This window comes from Physella acuta, unplaced genomic scaffold (assembly GCF_028476545.2).
Source record: "Physella acuta isolate Inbredline_101_S28 unplaced genomic scaffold, ASM2847654v3 ptg002118l, whole genome shotgun sequence".
Lineage (NCBI taxonomy): Eukaryota > Metazoa > Mollusca > Gastropoda > Physidae > Physella > Physella acuta.
In genome coordinates this window covers 1-18253 of record NW_026733619.1, presented here as the reverse complement: position 1 = coordinate 18253, position 18253 = coordinate 1, and the positions used below count along the sequence as shown (strand labels likewise).

General features: G+C 39.7%; 1 pseudogene; it reads right to left on the bottom strand.

Annotated features, from left to right (window-relative positions):
• Window positions 1–171: 171 nt before the first annotated feature.
• LOC131932239 (solute carrier family 23 member 2-like) lies at window positions 172–17506 on the bottom strand (annotated as a pseudogene).
• Between the last annotated feature and the right edge of the window lie 747 nt (window positions 17507–18253).

The following is an 18253-nucleotide window of genomic DNA, read 5'->3' as shown; positions in this document are numbered from 1 at the left end:
CATGCTGTGACTTATACCACATCGGTATTGTTAGCAGCTTTTTAAAGCTTTATATGCTAAATCACTTTATGATCACAAACTAAAAACCCATAAAACATACAGTCCTTTAGCACTAATTGTACCCTACATGATTTAAAAAAACAACAACTCTAGATAGGGTAGCAGTGAGCGTTAGATCCTGGTATTAAAATCATTCACAACGGCGGTCAGAGATTCTTTACTGTCAGTGACGTGTAGACCATTGTCCTCTAATGTCTCCAAGTGGCGAGTGTACTTGCGGTCAATGACCGAGCCTGGACAGATTGGTATGTACCTGTGATAACATACGTTAATTGATTAAATGGCCTAGTTAGATTTTTTTAATTAGTCATCTTGGTACTATTAATCCGTATAAATTAATATTATAGAAAAAGATTAACTCTACTTCTTCTATCCCATGGACATGTGGGTTCGCAAAAATATTTTTTAATAATTTAGAATGATCAACACGACAAAGCTAAATTATTTTTGTTCAGATAAGCATTGGCATGAAGATTGGCAATGTTTGTTAAAAGAACCAGTGACAAACGTGCCCATTAAAGAATCGGTTATACTGATTTTTACCTACGCAGATATCACTGTAGAAAGTACTCTAGGTTTAACTGCTTTATGGTATAGAGATGCACAAAGCTATGCTACTTAAAGAGACAGTGGTAATCGATTTTCCCAGCATCATTAGGCAGTCAATAGTCCACACACAATGACACAGACTGACTTATGTAAAATATATCTATTTAAAACATAGCAACAGGAAAAGCTGCTATTTAACTTTATCCGTCAATAAAACCTGCGATAAAACCTCACTGATACAAGCTGACATTGAATTCCCCCAAATTAAGAAAATTTATCTAAAGACAATTCACTTTTAACTTGATAAAACATTATAGATGAAAACAAAAAAACACGGCACACACGATATAACACTCGTTTAAACTATCTGTGCTTCGTTATGTGTGTTGTGACCTACTTTCATGCCACTCAACAAATTCTACACAGTTCAAATAATTTACTCAGATCACCTTTTTCACGAATCACGTTACGTCTCCAATCCTAGTCGCCACCACAACACCCCCCTAACAATCGTTCACTCTCGCTTTTATACCCGCATTCGACCTTAGAATAACAATACCTAAACACCCCGGGGTTAACTTAACTCACACACGCTCTCTCCACTAAGTTCTAGACTATTCTAGCCTGTTCTAATCTAACATACAAAAGCCCCGTAACAGTGTGTGTGCCTGTGTTTGTAGTGCAGACGTACTTAGCACACGGCAGTCGATTGAGAAAGGCCTGAATCCAAGGGATGTCATAGATGGACAAGTCACCCTCACATCCTCGCTCTTGTTTGTTCCACTGTAGCAGTCCTCGTTCTTCTCTTGTTCCTGGGTTTAACATGGCCAGAATGTGAACTCGTGGATAGTGAATCGATAAATATTAGAACTTAAAAGAACTTAAAATAATATATCAACCATTTCTTTAAGTAGTGTTTCAGTTTTTCTTCTTCTACGTTATTAATTGTAATGGTATTCTCTCAAACACAGTTAAATATTGCGTGTCAATCTGTTATAGGTAGTTAAACGCCGATTTAATTTTTTTTTCTAACAAAGAACAAACAAGTCAGCAGTTGTTGGATTTTTGAGTGGCTGTCCCTAGCTATCGAGCCTCATCTGTACGGGCGTTCGAACTCGAGACTTTTCGGGTTAGCATCCATGAGCTTTACCGGCTCGATCACCGACCTTTAATACTTCAATGAAATTTCTGTTATAAGTAAAGTTCGGATGACAATGCACGAATATCACAATTTGTATTTATTCTTTTATTATATATGTCATTAGTTATATATAAAATTACAGTTTAAATACAAAAACTAAATTCAAATTACTATAATAATAAATGATTAAAAATCAATTCTGCTAACTTACCTGGTATGGTGTTGTCCAGTATAAAGGCCATGACTCCGCCAACTAACATAGAGGTGCCAAACAGCACATTGAGTACCTGATCAACTTGATCATTGCCTGTAGAACAATAATTTTTACTTCACAGTGTTTGCGTATATTTTGTTAGATGGCATCTACTTGTGTCACATGTGGTAAAGATTAGCGTTTAGAATTTAAATCCATCCACCAGGAAAGTTTTACTCACATCGGCCTACAGTCATTGTCTATCAGACCTCGTGTTTTACTCACATCGGCCTACCTGTTATTGTCTATAAGACCGCATGTTTGACTCACATCGGCCTACCTGTCTATAAGACCGTATGTTTTACTCACATCGGCCTACCTGTCTATCAGACCGTATGTTTTACTCACGCACCTGTCTGAACTTGGTTGCTGCTCATCCAGTACGGCACGCTGAGACCGAAGAAGACCGGCAGCCCGAAGACAAACAAATTACGGGAGGAGCTGAGGTCAACAAACTGGAGGTTGGAGATCCCAACAGCCGTCACCATACCTGTAAGGGGAGGAAATAGGGGGGGTAGGAGTTGCTGTCAGCTGTGTGGTTTATGTGTTGTTCCAATATACCATTGTTTTATCAACAGTGTAATAGCTAGCTCTAGCTCAATACATAATGTTGTGTATAATATATATATATATATATATATATATATATATATATATATATATATATATATATATATATATATATATATATATATATATATATATATATATATATATATATATATATATAGGCCATTCTAAGTGCCTCAAACTTTGACCTACCAAACATGATGTAGAAGAGACCACCAACAACTGGGTCTGGTATGGTCGCGAACAGGGCGCCAAATTTCCCCACACACCCCAGGACGATCATCAAACAACCAGCGACCTGAATGACAACCCGGCTCCCAACCTGTAACACGAGTAATGAAACATGGCGGAAAGATACAACAGTTAGCCAAAGATGAGAGATTCAAGAAAGCTAAGAAAACTATCCGGCAAGTAATTAGAGACTTATATGAGGTAATTATTAACTAAGGGATTAATATGCAAATACGCAATACCTTAGCAGAGAAATCCACATGAAAAACGCAACAACAACAAAAAATTGATAAATACATCATAGCCAGTTCTCGCAACTTTTTCCTCCTGCTCCATTCAAACATCGATGAAATGTTTTACATTTACCACAGGCAACTGTAGGCTACTCACAAGTGCGTTTTTTTTTAATATTATAATACGCTGGATTACTCAACAAAATTAAGATATGTGCATTTAACCTTGTTTGACCTAATCGATAATAAGCTTATATGAGATCCGAATTTGTCCCATTAAAAAAATATATATTATAATAACTATTTATCTACCGAAGTATAGATATAATGAGAAAAAGGACCGGCGTCTTAACAAAATCTGCTCATTCTTAAATTTTTATTTTCTGGTATACAGAGTATAGAGAAGTATTGTAATCGTGCACAAAAATCACATGAAATATTTAGACAGTTTTCACCGTTTTACACCTCAGTATTTCATCATATACTAAGTATAGGGGAATTATTTTAATCTGGCAAAAATAATAAATCCAGATTTATCAAAATTTAGGCGTTTATGCGCACTCGAGTCGGAAAAACTGTGTTTTACAATTCTGTACGTATGTCTGTGTGTGTGTGTGTATATATGTGTCTGTGAACACGATAACCTTAGTACCGTTACAGCTAGGTTGATGAAATTTCATATATAAGTATTATATCAAATGTGTACACACCTTGTAATTTAAATATTATCTTACATATAAATACACTGTGGTAATTTAAATGTTACCTATCATGTAAACACACACCTTGGTGATCCCAATGGCGCCAATATTTTCACTGAACGAAGTGTTGCCGCCCCCTACACCCCATGCCCCAGCTAGTAGACACGTGATGCCCTCCATTGCTATACCTGTAATATATAGACAGTTACTGCATTAAAATTTAATAACGCTTAAAAATTGAATGGTATAGAAAATAATTTTTTTAAAATTGGTTAGGATATTAAAGCATACGTTTCTTTCTCTAAGTAACAATTGGAGCTGAGTTCCAGAATCTACCCACAATAGCTGGACTATAGAACCAGTGTTTCTTCCAGACTTTTTTCTCCGGGGCGGGGGAGGGGGGCACTTGAAATTTTCGGAGGGGGGGGGGGCGGTAGACTTTCTACGGGGGCGGACACTGTTAAAAGTATATATTTTCTATATAAATTATATAAATTTTATTTCGTTCGGGTTGGGGGGGGGGGGCGGTAGAATTTTTTCGGGGGAAGAGATGCCTGAAAGAAACTCTGTACAGAACACCGCCTGTTTTAACGTCAAAGTTAACGTCATTGGGCATTACATAAAAAAATTATTGCTTAATGGTTAGCTGATGTTCTTAGCAAGCAAACACTCGACTCGTTGTCTCTGGGCTCTTCATGGGTGATTGTATTAAAGCAGTTAAGGGATAATTTGTCATTGGCTGTCTAATTAAATGGGTTGTCTGATAATAGTCAATTAGTTCAGTAAGTTATGTATACTGTTATAGTATTGAGCCAGAAGAGCCAAAAGTTACAATCTACAACATTTCCAAAATTGTATAGAGCCGCTAACATTTGTATTTGCCCTTCACTAGTAGAAAGCAGGTAACCATTGCCACGGGGCTGGCCACAACACAGGTTGTGGGGCTAGGATCTCCATATACGTTCTATTCCAGTGACGGCATGGTGACTCTCCCTCCCCCCCCCCCCATCCAAATATAAAAAAGTATAGGCTATATATATATATATATATATATATATATATATATATATATATATATATATATATATATATATATATATATATATATATATATATATATATATATACATATATATATATATATATATATATATATATATATATATATATATATATATATATATATATATATATATATATATATATATCAGGGGCGTAGCCTGGGGGGGGCGGGGGTTGCGGATCGCACCGGGTGACACCATTTAGGGGGGTGACACCAAGGTAAAAAATAGCAAAATATATAGAGAAAAACTTGAGGGGGGGGGGTGCAAATCGAAAGTTTGAGCGGGGGGTGCAAATCGAAAACTTGAAAGTTTGTCCCCGGGAAGGGTCGCTACGCCTCTGGGGGGTGACACCATTATGTGTCGCACCGGGTGACTCCCAACCTCGCTACGCCACTGATATATATATATATATATATATATATATATATATATATATATATATATATCTATAATAATAGTTTCGCTGTCTGTCCGACAAGAACGCTCTGTCTGACAAGAACGCTCTAGAGAAAACACAAGGAAATTAAAAACATGCATAGTATTTCGAAAAACGAAGTATGACGTCGACACATTTAGCATAGAGTTGAAAATAATCTCAAGGCGGAAAGTGCACACAGTAATATAATGACGTCATTGATTATCGCGTAAACATTGAATAAAAAGGAAATTTTGTCTAATCTAAATGGTTTGCGTGAAGAGTTTCTTGCATACACTTCTTCGGGTAGGGGCGAAGCCCCACCCCCCGCGTAAGAACGTCTGAGCCCCCCCCCCCCCCCCCCTCCCCAACTCAAAAGAAATTTCCTCATCGATACTCTATAATAAAATTACCGCCTAATTAATGTGTCTAATCTAAAAAGTGGTTTTCTTGCAATGGGACGGTAGACATGTTTTTTTTTTTGGGGGTGGGGGGGGGGGGGGGGGTGGGGGGGTGTGTGGGGGTGGGGGGGGGGTGGGGGGGGTGGGTTGGTTTTAGTGTTTCTTTCAGACTTTTTCCTCCCCGGAGAGGGGTGGGGGGTACTTGAAATTTTCGGGGGCGGGGGTAGAATTTTCTGGGAGGGGGCGGACACTGGAAAAAGTATATAATTATATTTCGTTGAATGGGACGGTAGACATGTTTTTTTGGGGGGTGGGGGGTGGTGGAGGGGTGGGGGGGGGTGGTGTGTGGTGGGGTGGTGGGGGGTCGTGTGTGTGTGGGGGGGGGGGTGGGGGTGGTGTGTGGGGTGGGGGGGTGGGGGGTGGTGTGTGGGGGGGGTGGGTTGGTTTCAGTGTTTCTTTCAGACTTTTTCCTCCCCGGAGAGGGGTGGGGGTACTTGAAATTTTCGGGGGCGGGGGTAGAATTTTCTGGGAGGGGGCGGACACTGGAAAAAGTATATAATTATATTTCGTTGAATGGGACGGTAGACATGTTTTTTTTGGGGGGGGGTGGGGGGTGGGGGGGCGGTGTGTGGAGGGGGTGGTGTGTGGGGGTGAGGGGGTGGGGGTGGGGGTGGTGGGGGGTGGGGGGTGGGGGTGAGGGGTGGGGGGTGCGGGTGGTGTGTGGTGGGGGTGGGGGTGATGGTGGTGTGTGGGGGTGGGGGTGGGGGGGGTGGGGGTGGTGTGAGGGGGGGTGGGTTGGTTTTAGTTTAGAGAAAAGAGACAGCACTATCAGCCTAGCGCCCGTTGTACCCTTCCTCAACGGGCCATTTTTCTCGTCTATAATTTTTCTCGTCTATAATAATAGTTTCGCTGTCTGTCTGACAAGAACGCTCTGTCTGACAAGAACGCTCTGTCTGACAAGAACGCTCTAGAGAAAAACACAAGCAAAATAAAAAACATGCACAGTAATTCGAAAAACGAAATATGACGTCGACACATTTAGCATAGAGTAGAACATAATCTCAAACCAGAGAGTGCACACAGTAATATGACGTCATTGATTCTCGTGTAAACATTGAAAAAAAGGAAATTTTGTCTAATCTAAATGCCACCCCCCCCGCGTAAGAACGTCTGAGCCCCCCCCCCCCCCCCCCCCCACCCCCCAATTAATGTGTCTAATCTAAAAAGTGGTTTTCTTGCAATTTCTTTAATGCAATTCTTCGGGTAGTGGCTAAGCGCGACACCAGTGTTTCCTTCAGACTTTTTCCTCCCCGGAGAGGGGTGGGGGTAATAGAAATTTTCGGGGGCGGGGGGTAGAATTTTCGGGGAGGGGGGCGGACACTGGAAAAAGTATATAATTATATTTCGTTGAATGGGACGGTAGACATATTTTTTTTTGGGAGTGGGGGGTGGGGGGTGGGGGTGGGGGTGGTGTGTGTGGGGTGGGGGGGGTGGGGTGGGGTGGTTTCCTCATCGATACTCTATAATAAAATTACCGCCTAATTAATGTGTCTAATCTAAAAAGTGGTTTTCTCGCAATTTCTTTAATGCAATTCTTCGCGTAGTGGCTAAGCGCAACACCAGTGTTTCTTTCAGACTTTTTCCTCCCCGGAGAGGGGGTGGGGGTACTTGAAATTTTTCGGGGGCGGGGGGTAGAATTTTCGGGGAGGGGGCGGACACTGGAAAAAGTATATAATTATATTTCGTTGAATGGGACGGTAGACATGTTTTTTTGGGGGGTGGGGGGTGGGGGTGGGTGGGTGGGGCTGGGGTGGATGTGGGGGTGGGGGTGTGTGGGGTGGGTGGGGGGTAGGGTTGGGGGTTGGGGGTAGGTGTGTGTGGGGGATGGGTTGGTTTTTAGTTTAGAGAAAAGAGACAGCACTATCAACCTAGCGCCCGGTGTATCCTTCCTCAACGGGCCATTTTTCTCGTATATATATATATATATATACATAACATGTTGCTGGAAAATGGTTTAAATTATATATATATATATATATATATATATATATATATATATATATATATATATATATATATATATATATATATATATATATATATATATATATATATAATTTAAACCATTTTACAGCAACATGTTATGTATGTAAGTGCTTTAGTGTGTTTTAAAATCATTTTTATTTATCTCTGCTATAAGATCTCCTTACCTTGAGACGGTTAAAAGTAATATAAAATTTGAAAGCTTTGTATACGTAATGGTGTCTCGTGTTATGTTTATTTTTATGTTTTTTTTTGTATATATACATTTCCTTTTTATACAATGTCATTCTTTAGTAAGTAAGTCTATATCCCGAGTTGGCATCCTCTGTTGTTTTATATAAGAAAATTCGAGAAAGTTTAGGGGAGATCACTCACGGTATATTTTTTATTGGTATCATGTATCAACCCTATCAGTTAAAAATGGGGGGGGGGAGAACGCTCTATTTGTTTAACACAGATTTTAAAGTATTCTGTGCAGAATTTCTTTCGGACATTTTTCTACAAGAAGAAGGACGGGGCACTAACTAGCAGCTTTTTTGTCCACTCTAGCAGAAGTTGACCCAATGGTTTGTTAAACTGTGTGGTCATAATAATCATAACAAAGCCATCTCACATTACACTCTAAACGTAACAAATAACACAATAATAAGGCACGGTTAGGATCCAATTCATTTTCACCCTCGTGTTGTTAAAAAATATTTTTGACATGCAAGGGCAATAACTTAACAAAATAACTAAAACAAATACGATTCTAGAATAAAAACGCAAAATACACCATAGTTATTAGCCTTACTTATTTCTTTAACTCCAATCCTCCAGTATTCATACAATGTGTACTAATTTTAGTTTTTTTTTAAACGTACAATATGTATCGTATTTTCACTTAGAAATAAGACACCATAGCTTTAATTTAAGAATTGTAAATTAAGTATTATTAAATATGCTTCACTAGCATCCGAAACGGAAACAAGAACAATGGTATATTTCTGGCTCCCTTACAAAAAGGGACAAATTTAATTGTAAAAGTGGTTAATATAGAAATGCATTAAGAATTGATTTGGGAGATTATGGATCGCTGCGAGGGTATAGACTCATAGAGCAAGGGTCGGCAACCCTTTGAGACGGAAGAGCCAAAAGTTACAATTACAAAATTTCCCAGTTTTTAAAGAGCCACTAATATTTTTATTTCAACATTTGGTATTTGATTAGGTTTAGGTTAATACATTTGATTTTTTATTTGAAATAAATAAATTTAAGTATGAAATAATATTAATTCATACAAAAACACACATGTTTCGCCGGAATAATAAATTGTGTGATCAAATAACATAGTTATAGGTCTATCCCGATCCACTTTAGAAACTGTAATTTGTTTGCTTTTTTTCGGATAAAACCGGCAAAGGAGGTGTCTCCCAATAGTCATTCAGGCCTCAACACGGCAAACTTCGACTAACTGGGTTGGATATCGATTTGATTACCGTGTATAGGTCGCTACTGTATGTTGGTTCTCACCAGGCTTGTATTCCACCCTACTGAACGCAGGGTAAACGTGTACCCCACCGCCCAGTGAAAAAGAAATTAAATAATTATTAATATTTGTGAAAGGAACTTGAGAGCCGCATCTTGACATCAAAAGAGCCGCATGCGGCTCGCGAGCAGCAGGTTACCGACCCTTGGTGTCGTGTAATATTAGCAGAAATTATATAATTCAACCGGTAGGAGGGTCTACATCACTTCATTACCGGGAAACAAGCAAAAGATTAATAATATATAAGTTATTGGTTCCCTAGTAAATGAGAGTTCTTGGTTCCCTAGTTAATTGGATTTATTGGTTCCCTAGTTAGTGCGAGTTCTTGGTTCCCTAGTTAATGAGAGTTCTTGGTTCCCTAGTTAATGAGAGATATTGGTTCCCTAGTTAATTGGATTTATTGGTTCCCTAGTTAGTGCGAGTTCTTGGTTCCCTAGTTAATGAGAGATATTGGTTCCCTAGTTAATTGGATTTATTGGTTCCCTAGTTAGTGCGAGTTCTTGGTTCCCTAGTTAATGAGAGTTCTTGGTTCCCTAGTTAATGAGAGATATTGGTTCCCTAGTTAATTGGATTTATTGGTTCCCTAGTTAGTGCGAGTTCTGGTTCCCTAGTTAATTAGATATATTGGTTCCCTAGTTAATGTGTTACTGGTTCCCTAGATAATGAGAGTTACTGGTTCCCTAGTTAATGTGTTACTGGTTCCCTAGATAATGAGAGTTACTGGTTCCCTAGTTAATGTGTTACTGGTTCCCTAGATAATGAGAGTTCTTGGTTTCCTAGCTAATGACATTTATTTGTTCCCTAGCTAATGACATTTATTTGTTCCCTAGCTAATGACATTTATTTGTTCCCTAGCTAATGACATTTATTTGTTCCCTAGCTAATGACATTTATTTGTTCCCTAGCTAATGACATTTATTTGTTCCCTAGCTAATGACATTTATTTGTTCCCTAGCTAATGACATTTATTTGTTCCCTAGCTAATGACATTTATTTGTTCCCTAGCTAATGACATTTATTTGTTCCCTAGCTAATGACATTTATTTGTTCCCTAGCTAATGACATTTATTTGTTCCCTAGCTAATGACATTTATTTGTTCCCTAGCTAATGACATTTATTTGTTCCCTAGCTAATGACATTTATTTGTTCCCTAGCTAATGACATTTATTTGTTCCCTAGCTAATGACATTTATTTGTTCCCTAGCTAATGACATTTATTTGTTCCCTAGCTAATGACATTTATCTGTTCCCTAGCTAATGACATTTATTTGTTCCCTAGCTAATGACATTTATTTGTTCCCTAGCTAATGACATTTATTTGTTCCCTAGCTAATGACATTTATTTGTTCCCTAGCTAATGACATTTATTTGTTCCCTAGCTAATGACATTTATTTGTTCCCTAGCTAATGACATTTATTTGTTCCCTAGCTAATGACATTTATTTGTTCCCTAGCTAATGACATTTATTTGTTCCCTAGCTAATGACATTTATTTGTTCCCTAGCTAATGACATTTATTTGTTCCCTAGCTAATGACATTTATTTGTTCCCTAGCTAATGACATTTATTTGTTCCCTAGCTAATGACATTTATTTGTTCCCTAGCTAATGACATTTATCTGTTCCCTAGCTAATGACATTTATTTGTTCCCTAGCTAATGACATTTATTTGTTCCCTAGCTAATGACATTTATTTGTTCCCTAGCTAATGACATTTATTTGTTCCCTAGCTAATGACATTTATTTGTTCCCTAGCTAATGACATTTATTTGTTCCCTAGCTAATGACATTTATTGGTTCCCTAGCTAATGACATTTATTGGTTCCCTAGCTAATGAGAGTTCCCTACCTCGACTGATGGCACTGGGTGGAGGCGGTGGAGCACCAGCCAGTCTTGCGCATGCGTAGTAATCTCCTACCGACTCAATAGTTGTTGCAAACATGGCCGCCAACATGCCCAAGACACCTGTTAGGGTCACTCTGGGCACGCCCCACTGTCCTGGAGGGGGGGGGGGGGAGAAAACAGTTCATTATCCTTGTGTTTCATTTGTTTAGTCAGTCTTATCTTTAACTTTATTCAGAGATTCTTACAGGCATCTCTTAGGGTGAGGGGTGGAGGAGGAGGGGGTAGGTCAATCCCCACATCCCCTACTCCCGAACGAAATAAAATTTATATAGAAAATATATACATTTACCTCGCCCCCCCCCTCCCTCCGAAAATATCAAGTGCCTTCCGGGAGAAAAAAGTCTGAAAGAAACACTGACTTTATTTCATCTTAATGTAGATATCTAGTATTTTCATTACAATTACGAAATGAATTGTTTCAAAAATAGTCTCAACAGAAAAAGTTTTTGACTTATCAGTCCAAATTCTCAGCGACGAGATTTGCCACAGGTTTGAGCTTAGAAATCCAGAGAACACATTCATTCAGTTTCTTCCAGGCATCTCTTCGCCCCCCCCCCCCACCCCGAAGAAAGTCTACCGACCCCCGAACGAAATAGATTTTAGTCCGCCCAGTGGCGTAGCGAGGTCGGGTGTCACCCGGTGCGGCACTTAATGGTGTCACCCCCCCCCCCCCAGAGGCGTAGCGACCCTGCCCGGGGACAAATTTTCAAATTTTCGATTTGCACCCCCCCACCCCCCTCAAACTTTTGATTTGCACCCTTCCTCACGTTTTTCTCTATATATTTTGCAATTTTTTGCCTTGGTATCACCCCTTAAATGGTGTCACCCAGTGCGGTCCGCACCCCCCCGCCCCGCCCCCCCCCCCCCCCCCTCGCTACGCCTCTGAGTCCGCCCCCCCCCCCCCCCACCCGGAAATTTAAACTGCCCCAGGAGAAAAATGTCTGGAAGAAACACTGTACAAGAGCTACATTACCTGATGTACGGCCCATAACAACGACGTTTTAAAAATAGAACTGACCTGGATATGGAAACCGGAACCAGCTGGAATCAGACAACGCCTTAAACCGGATGTCAGTTCTAGCCTTGTAGCCCCATTGGTCTGGGTCGTCCGTTAAGTTGTTGGTCTCAGTGAGTATCAGGCAGATAATCCAAGAGATGATTATCGCTAACAGCACCTGGATATAAAAATAAATAAATAAATAAATAAGTAAATAAATAGATAAAAAATTAATTAAGTATTTAAATAAATAATTAATTTAAATAAGTAAATGCATACATGAATACATTATTACATGAATACATGAATAAATAAATAATTTAATTAATTAATGATTTTATGCATTCGTTCATTCATTAAAATGCATAAATAAAATAAAAATAAAAAGTCACATGACCTCAAATAACGTACACTTCACAAAACCCCATACAACGTACAACCCAAATAACGTTTGATTAAAGACAGGATGCTAAATTTTGCTTGATTAAATATAGACTACTAGCTGTTCCGGCCAGGCCCTGCACTGGCCTTTGTGAAAAATTTAACTGTAAAGGACAGTTACTTGTTTGTTTATTAAGAGACTTATACCCGGCGCTGCTCCGGTTTTGTGAATAAATTGAATTTCCAATTAAATGTCCATATGCAAATATTGACGTTTGAGAAAATATGTATAACCCATCTCTGTAAGCAGTGGCGTAGCGAGGTCGGGTGTCACCCGGTGCGGCACTTAATGGTGTCACCCCCCCCAGAGGCGTTGCGACCCTTCCCGGGGACAAACTTTCAAGTTTTCGATTTGCACCACCCCCCCCCCCCCCTCAAACTTTCGATTTGCACCCCCCCCCCCCTCAAGTTTTTGATTTGCACCCCCCCCCCCCCTCAAACTTTCGATTTGCACCCCCCTCAAGTTTTTCTCTATATATTTTGCTATTTTTTGCCTTGGTGTCACCCCCCTAAATGGTGTCACCCGGTGCGGTCCGCACCCCCCGCCCCCCCCCCCTCGCTACGCCCCTGTCTGTAAGTGTAGTATCTGTTATAGATTTTTCACGACTTTTAGCTATTGCAGGGCTGACTGTCTGGGCTGAGAGCGGTAATTTCAACTCATCGAACATCAATTAGCAATGAATCAATGACCGTTGTTGGCTTGCACCTACAGATCCCTCAAATGCACAAGTTCCTCGAGAAGAGTCACCAAGTACAATGTACGAATGACAAATTCTATTTTTCTTTCCATTTTTCATCTCGACGACGCATATCTAGAAGCAATAATAGGTATGATGTTTCCGTCACGATATCAGCAAACCTACAACAATCTAGACCAACACTCAACAAACTCGATACTCTTAACTCTTAATTACTTAACTTACGATCATTCAACTCGCCACCACTCAAAAACTTTACAAAATAGTGCCAACTCGATACAACTAACACAACGCCACAAAAGATATTTTTTAAAAAGTAGTGCATAAACTGTGACATTAAAGAAAACAAATACTATGAAAAGTTTCAAAATAACATTTTCTAAAATTTGTTTGACAACTTACAGGGAATAAGGCAAATATTTTCACTTGAATTTTCACACAGGGGAATGTGATGGCGACATTTCTTAGGTACTGTGAGAATAATACCACCAGAAAGATTGTCCTGAATAAACAAAATTAGGTTTAGTAAGTTATTCGTATTACAGTGTACACAGATAAAAATTGGTACCCCGAAGTTTATGTCAAATTGTGTAAGTTCTAGAAAATATAAAAACAAGAGAGTGATCACGTGAGACAGATGTACCAGTACTCATGTGAGACAGATGTACCAGTACTCACGTCAGACAGATGTACCAGTACTCATGTGAGACAGATGTACCAGTACTCACGTCAGACAGATGTACCAGTACTCATGTGAGACAGATGTACCAGTACTCACGTGAGACAGATGTACCAGTACTCACGTCAGACAGATGTACCAGTACTCATGTGAGACAGATGTACCAGTACTCACGTCAGACAGATGTACCAGTACTCATGTGAGACAGATGTACCAGTACTCACGTCAGACAGATATACCAGTACTCACTCACGTGAGATGTACCAGTACTCACTCACATGAGACAGATGTACCATTACTCACGTGAGACAGATGTACCAGTACTCACGTCAGACAGATGTACCAGTACTCACGCGAGACAGATGTACCAGTACTCACGTGAGACAGATGTACCAGTACTCACGTGAGACAGATGTACCAGTACTCACGTGAGACAGATGTACCAGTACTCACGTGAGACAGATGTACCAGTACTCACGTGAGACAGATGTATCAGTACTCACGTGAGACAGATGTACCAGTACTCACGTGAGACAGATGTACCAGTACTCACGTGAGACAGATGTACCAGTACTCACGTGAGACAGATGTACCAGTACTCACATGAGACAGATGTACCAGTACTCACGTGAGACAGATGTACCAGTACTCACGTGAGACAGATGTACCAGTACTCACGTGAGACAGATGTACCAGTACTCACGTGAGACAGATGTACCAGTACTCACGTGAGACAGATGTACTAGTACTCACGTCAGACTGATGTACCAGTACTCACGTGAGACAGATGTACCAGTACTCACATGAGACAGATGTACCAGTACTCACGTGAGACAGATGTACCAGTACTCACGCGAGACAGATGTACCAGTACTCATTCACGTGAGACAGATGTACCAGTACTCACGTGAGACAGATGTACCAGTACTCACGTGAGACAGATGTACCAGTACTCACGTGAGACAGATGTACCAGTACTCACGTGAGACAGATGTACCAGTACTCACGTGAGACAGATGTACCAGTACTCACGTGAGACAGATGTACCAGTACTCACGTGAGACAGATGTACCAGTACTCACGTGAGACAGATGTACCAGTACTCACTCACGTGAGACAGATGTACCAATGGCTTGACCCTTTTATCGCTGCCACATTAAACACAGATAGCCCTGTGAGACAGATGGTTGGTGCAATGGTTAGCGGTCCAATATACCGCGTCAGAAGTCCAATCATGCCGGAAAACCCGAAGACAACTGATAGCAGCGAAGATACCATCAGCGAACCCTGCAGCTGAAAGCATTTCATCAGCCTGTGTTACTTGCGGTGAGGACTTAATCCTCAGTAAATTCCTTAACAACACTTATTATGACCTTTATCATAATTTGTCTGTGCACCAACAGGTAAATAGGCCAAATACAAATAGGCCAAATACAATTTTGGTACTATTTAATATGGCTCGCCTTGCAATATTTACCATTTTGAAGTGTCTGTTTTAGTGAGATAGCCTATATACCACTTGTCGCGTGAGCAATAACAGACACGTATGAATGCATGTTTTATGCAGATGAATTAGATCACGCCTAGATATATTTTACGCAGTCGTTTCTTCCAGACTTTTTTCTCTGGGGAAGGAGGGGCAATTGGAATTTTCGGGGGAGGGGGGGGGGAGCGTTAGACTTTCCCCGGGGGGGGGGGGACACTGTTAAAAGTATATATTTTCTATATAAATCTCTCCCCCCCCCCCCCCCCCCGCCGAAGATTTATCACGTGATTAATTTCACCTCTTACCAAACGTATTGTGTAAGTTTCAGCTTTTCACAAAATGTTGTGGTTAAAGTTATGACAAAATAATGTATTATGTTAATGCGATTTGCAACGGCTATTTGCATTTTGTTATAAAATACACTAGTCTAAATATTTTAATGTAAATTATAAATTCGCATTTATTAGTTCTAAACCTTTGAAAAAGGCCATTAAAAAAATATTGATCCAACTTGACAACCATAAAAAAAATCCTTATTTTTTCAACATAAAATTAATGTTATCACAACTAGGAATAAACTACAAATGTTATTGTAAGTTAAACAGTAATTTAACAATATAAAGCGTAATCGTTGTGCCTCGTTTAAAACGAATGTTGTATCATATAAACAATGAGTAGTATTTAGGTAAAAAACACGATGACTATGTAAATGTCGTGAGCACCTCGCAAAGATTGGCCATCCATATTTCTTGGTGTTGAGCTGATCCCAATGTTGGCAGCATGGATTTGTTGACTGAAATATAAGACTAAATTTTACACGAGAAAAAATACAATGCCCCCACATGAATTTTAATAATAATTATTTAAACGGTTACATTAAAATATGTGAAGATGATATCATAACTGTTAAACTTTAAACATTTAATGAAAATTGATCCTCAATGAGGTTGATAATGCGTATTGTTTCGTTTTTTGACATAAAAGTTTTTAAAAAGTCGAAAGGTGAATAAAGTGGTGTATCACTAGTGACCAGCGCTTCAGAATCTAGGTATTGGGTTGACAAAAAAAAACAACATTAACATTGACAGGTGTTGACAAAAAAAAACATTAAACTTACCTGACAGGCTATAATACAGATGTCGCCACGATTACGTTCAACTAACCTGATAGATCGTGGTAAGGACAGCTGTTAGATCTTACGGAGAGCACAACATAGGCTGGTATGATGAAGGGAATAACTCACACTCTGTATGATGGGAAGTCTGAAATTATGAGCATGATGAAAGAATAACTCACACTCTGTATGATGGGCAGTCTGAAAGTTGAGCATGATGAAAGAATAACTCACACTCTGTATGATGGGAAGTCTGAAATTATGAGCATGATGAACGTGTAACTGAAATTTAAGCAACAACAACACTATTAAGTATACGTGTCAACTGGTTAAGCGCCATTGAGACCATAGACTTCGATTTCAGCCTACTTTTGATTTTAGATTTGCTTCCATAGCCTTTTGACCAACCAAGAACAAACAAAAAGGAAGCAGTTGTTTAATTTTGGAGTTGTCTCTCCTAGAAGTGTGGCTAACGAGCCTCATCTGCCCGATAACTGTCATTATGTATGATGGGGAGTCTGGCAGAGTGGACATAGATTAATTGTATGGAGAAAAAAATGTTTCAACTAAATATTAAAGTCTAACTTGTACATTAAAAATGCAGAGATTACCAAAAAGGTGTAGACATCATTCCACACAAATAATTAACTAATGTGAATGAAATGTTGTGTATTATAGATGTTTTTCTAGTGCGTGTTATGTCTTGTACATTGTTATCCCATGTTTTTAAAGTGTATACATATCTTGTTCATTGCATCCCATCATAATTTGGCCCTACCGTGTTTGTATTACCTGACACCAAGTGTCGTCTGTAGAAGTGAAGAGAGCCCCGCGACAAATATCACAGTGCTGATCAGCTGCCCTATGCCCACGTCATCACCGTCTATACACAACACACTACTGATGATCAGAGGAAGGCGAAGGTCGCCCCGAAGGCTGTCAGAAATTGCTGTGGGTGGAAAGAAAATGTGTTAGCTTCAGCGTTTCTTCCAGGCATCTCTTCGGTGCCCCCCCCCCTTACCCCAAGAAGAAAGTCTACCCCCTTCCCCCCCCCCCCCCAACGAAATTGAATTTATATAGAAAATATATAATTTTGACAGTGTCCGCCCGCCCCCCCCCCCCCCTCCGGAAATTATTGTCCGCCCCCCCCCCCCCCGGGAAGATACACTGATTAGCTTGTTGGGGTAAATAGCGGACTTGTCTATGCTAAGAATAGGGGTAATACGGCAGAGTGGCTGAGCAATGAAATAAAAATCACAGCACATTAATAGTAAAATTTTGTTTTTTAAAACACAAGTATAAGTGTAGGTAGGCTGAAGCATGAAGGGGGGGATGTATAGCTGGCATCTTCAGGAATGTCTATAATTAGAAAAATGAATATAACTGAAGACTTGATTCAATACAAAGTCCGGTTGTATGTTTTCTTCTTTCTTATTCTTGGATTAATAGAAACATTAACACTGAAGATGACTGGACGATAACAATATTGTACGATGACCTAAAATAACATGTGACTGCGATCTTACGGTCGCTGAACGCAGGCACCAGGTTATTTAACGCCTGTGGCGAAGACAAGGGGGGGGGGGGCGGCGGGGTAGGGGGGGGGGGGTTATAACCCCTCCCATGGACTCCGACCCCTGTATATATATATATATATTATATTATTATATATATTATATTATATATATATATATATATAGTATATATATATATATATTATATATATATATATATATATATATAT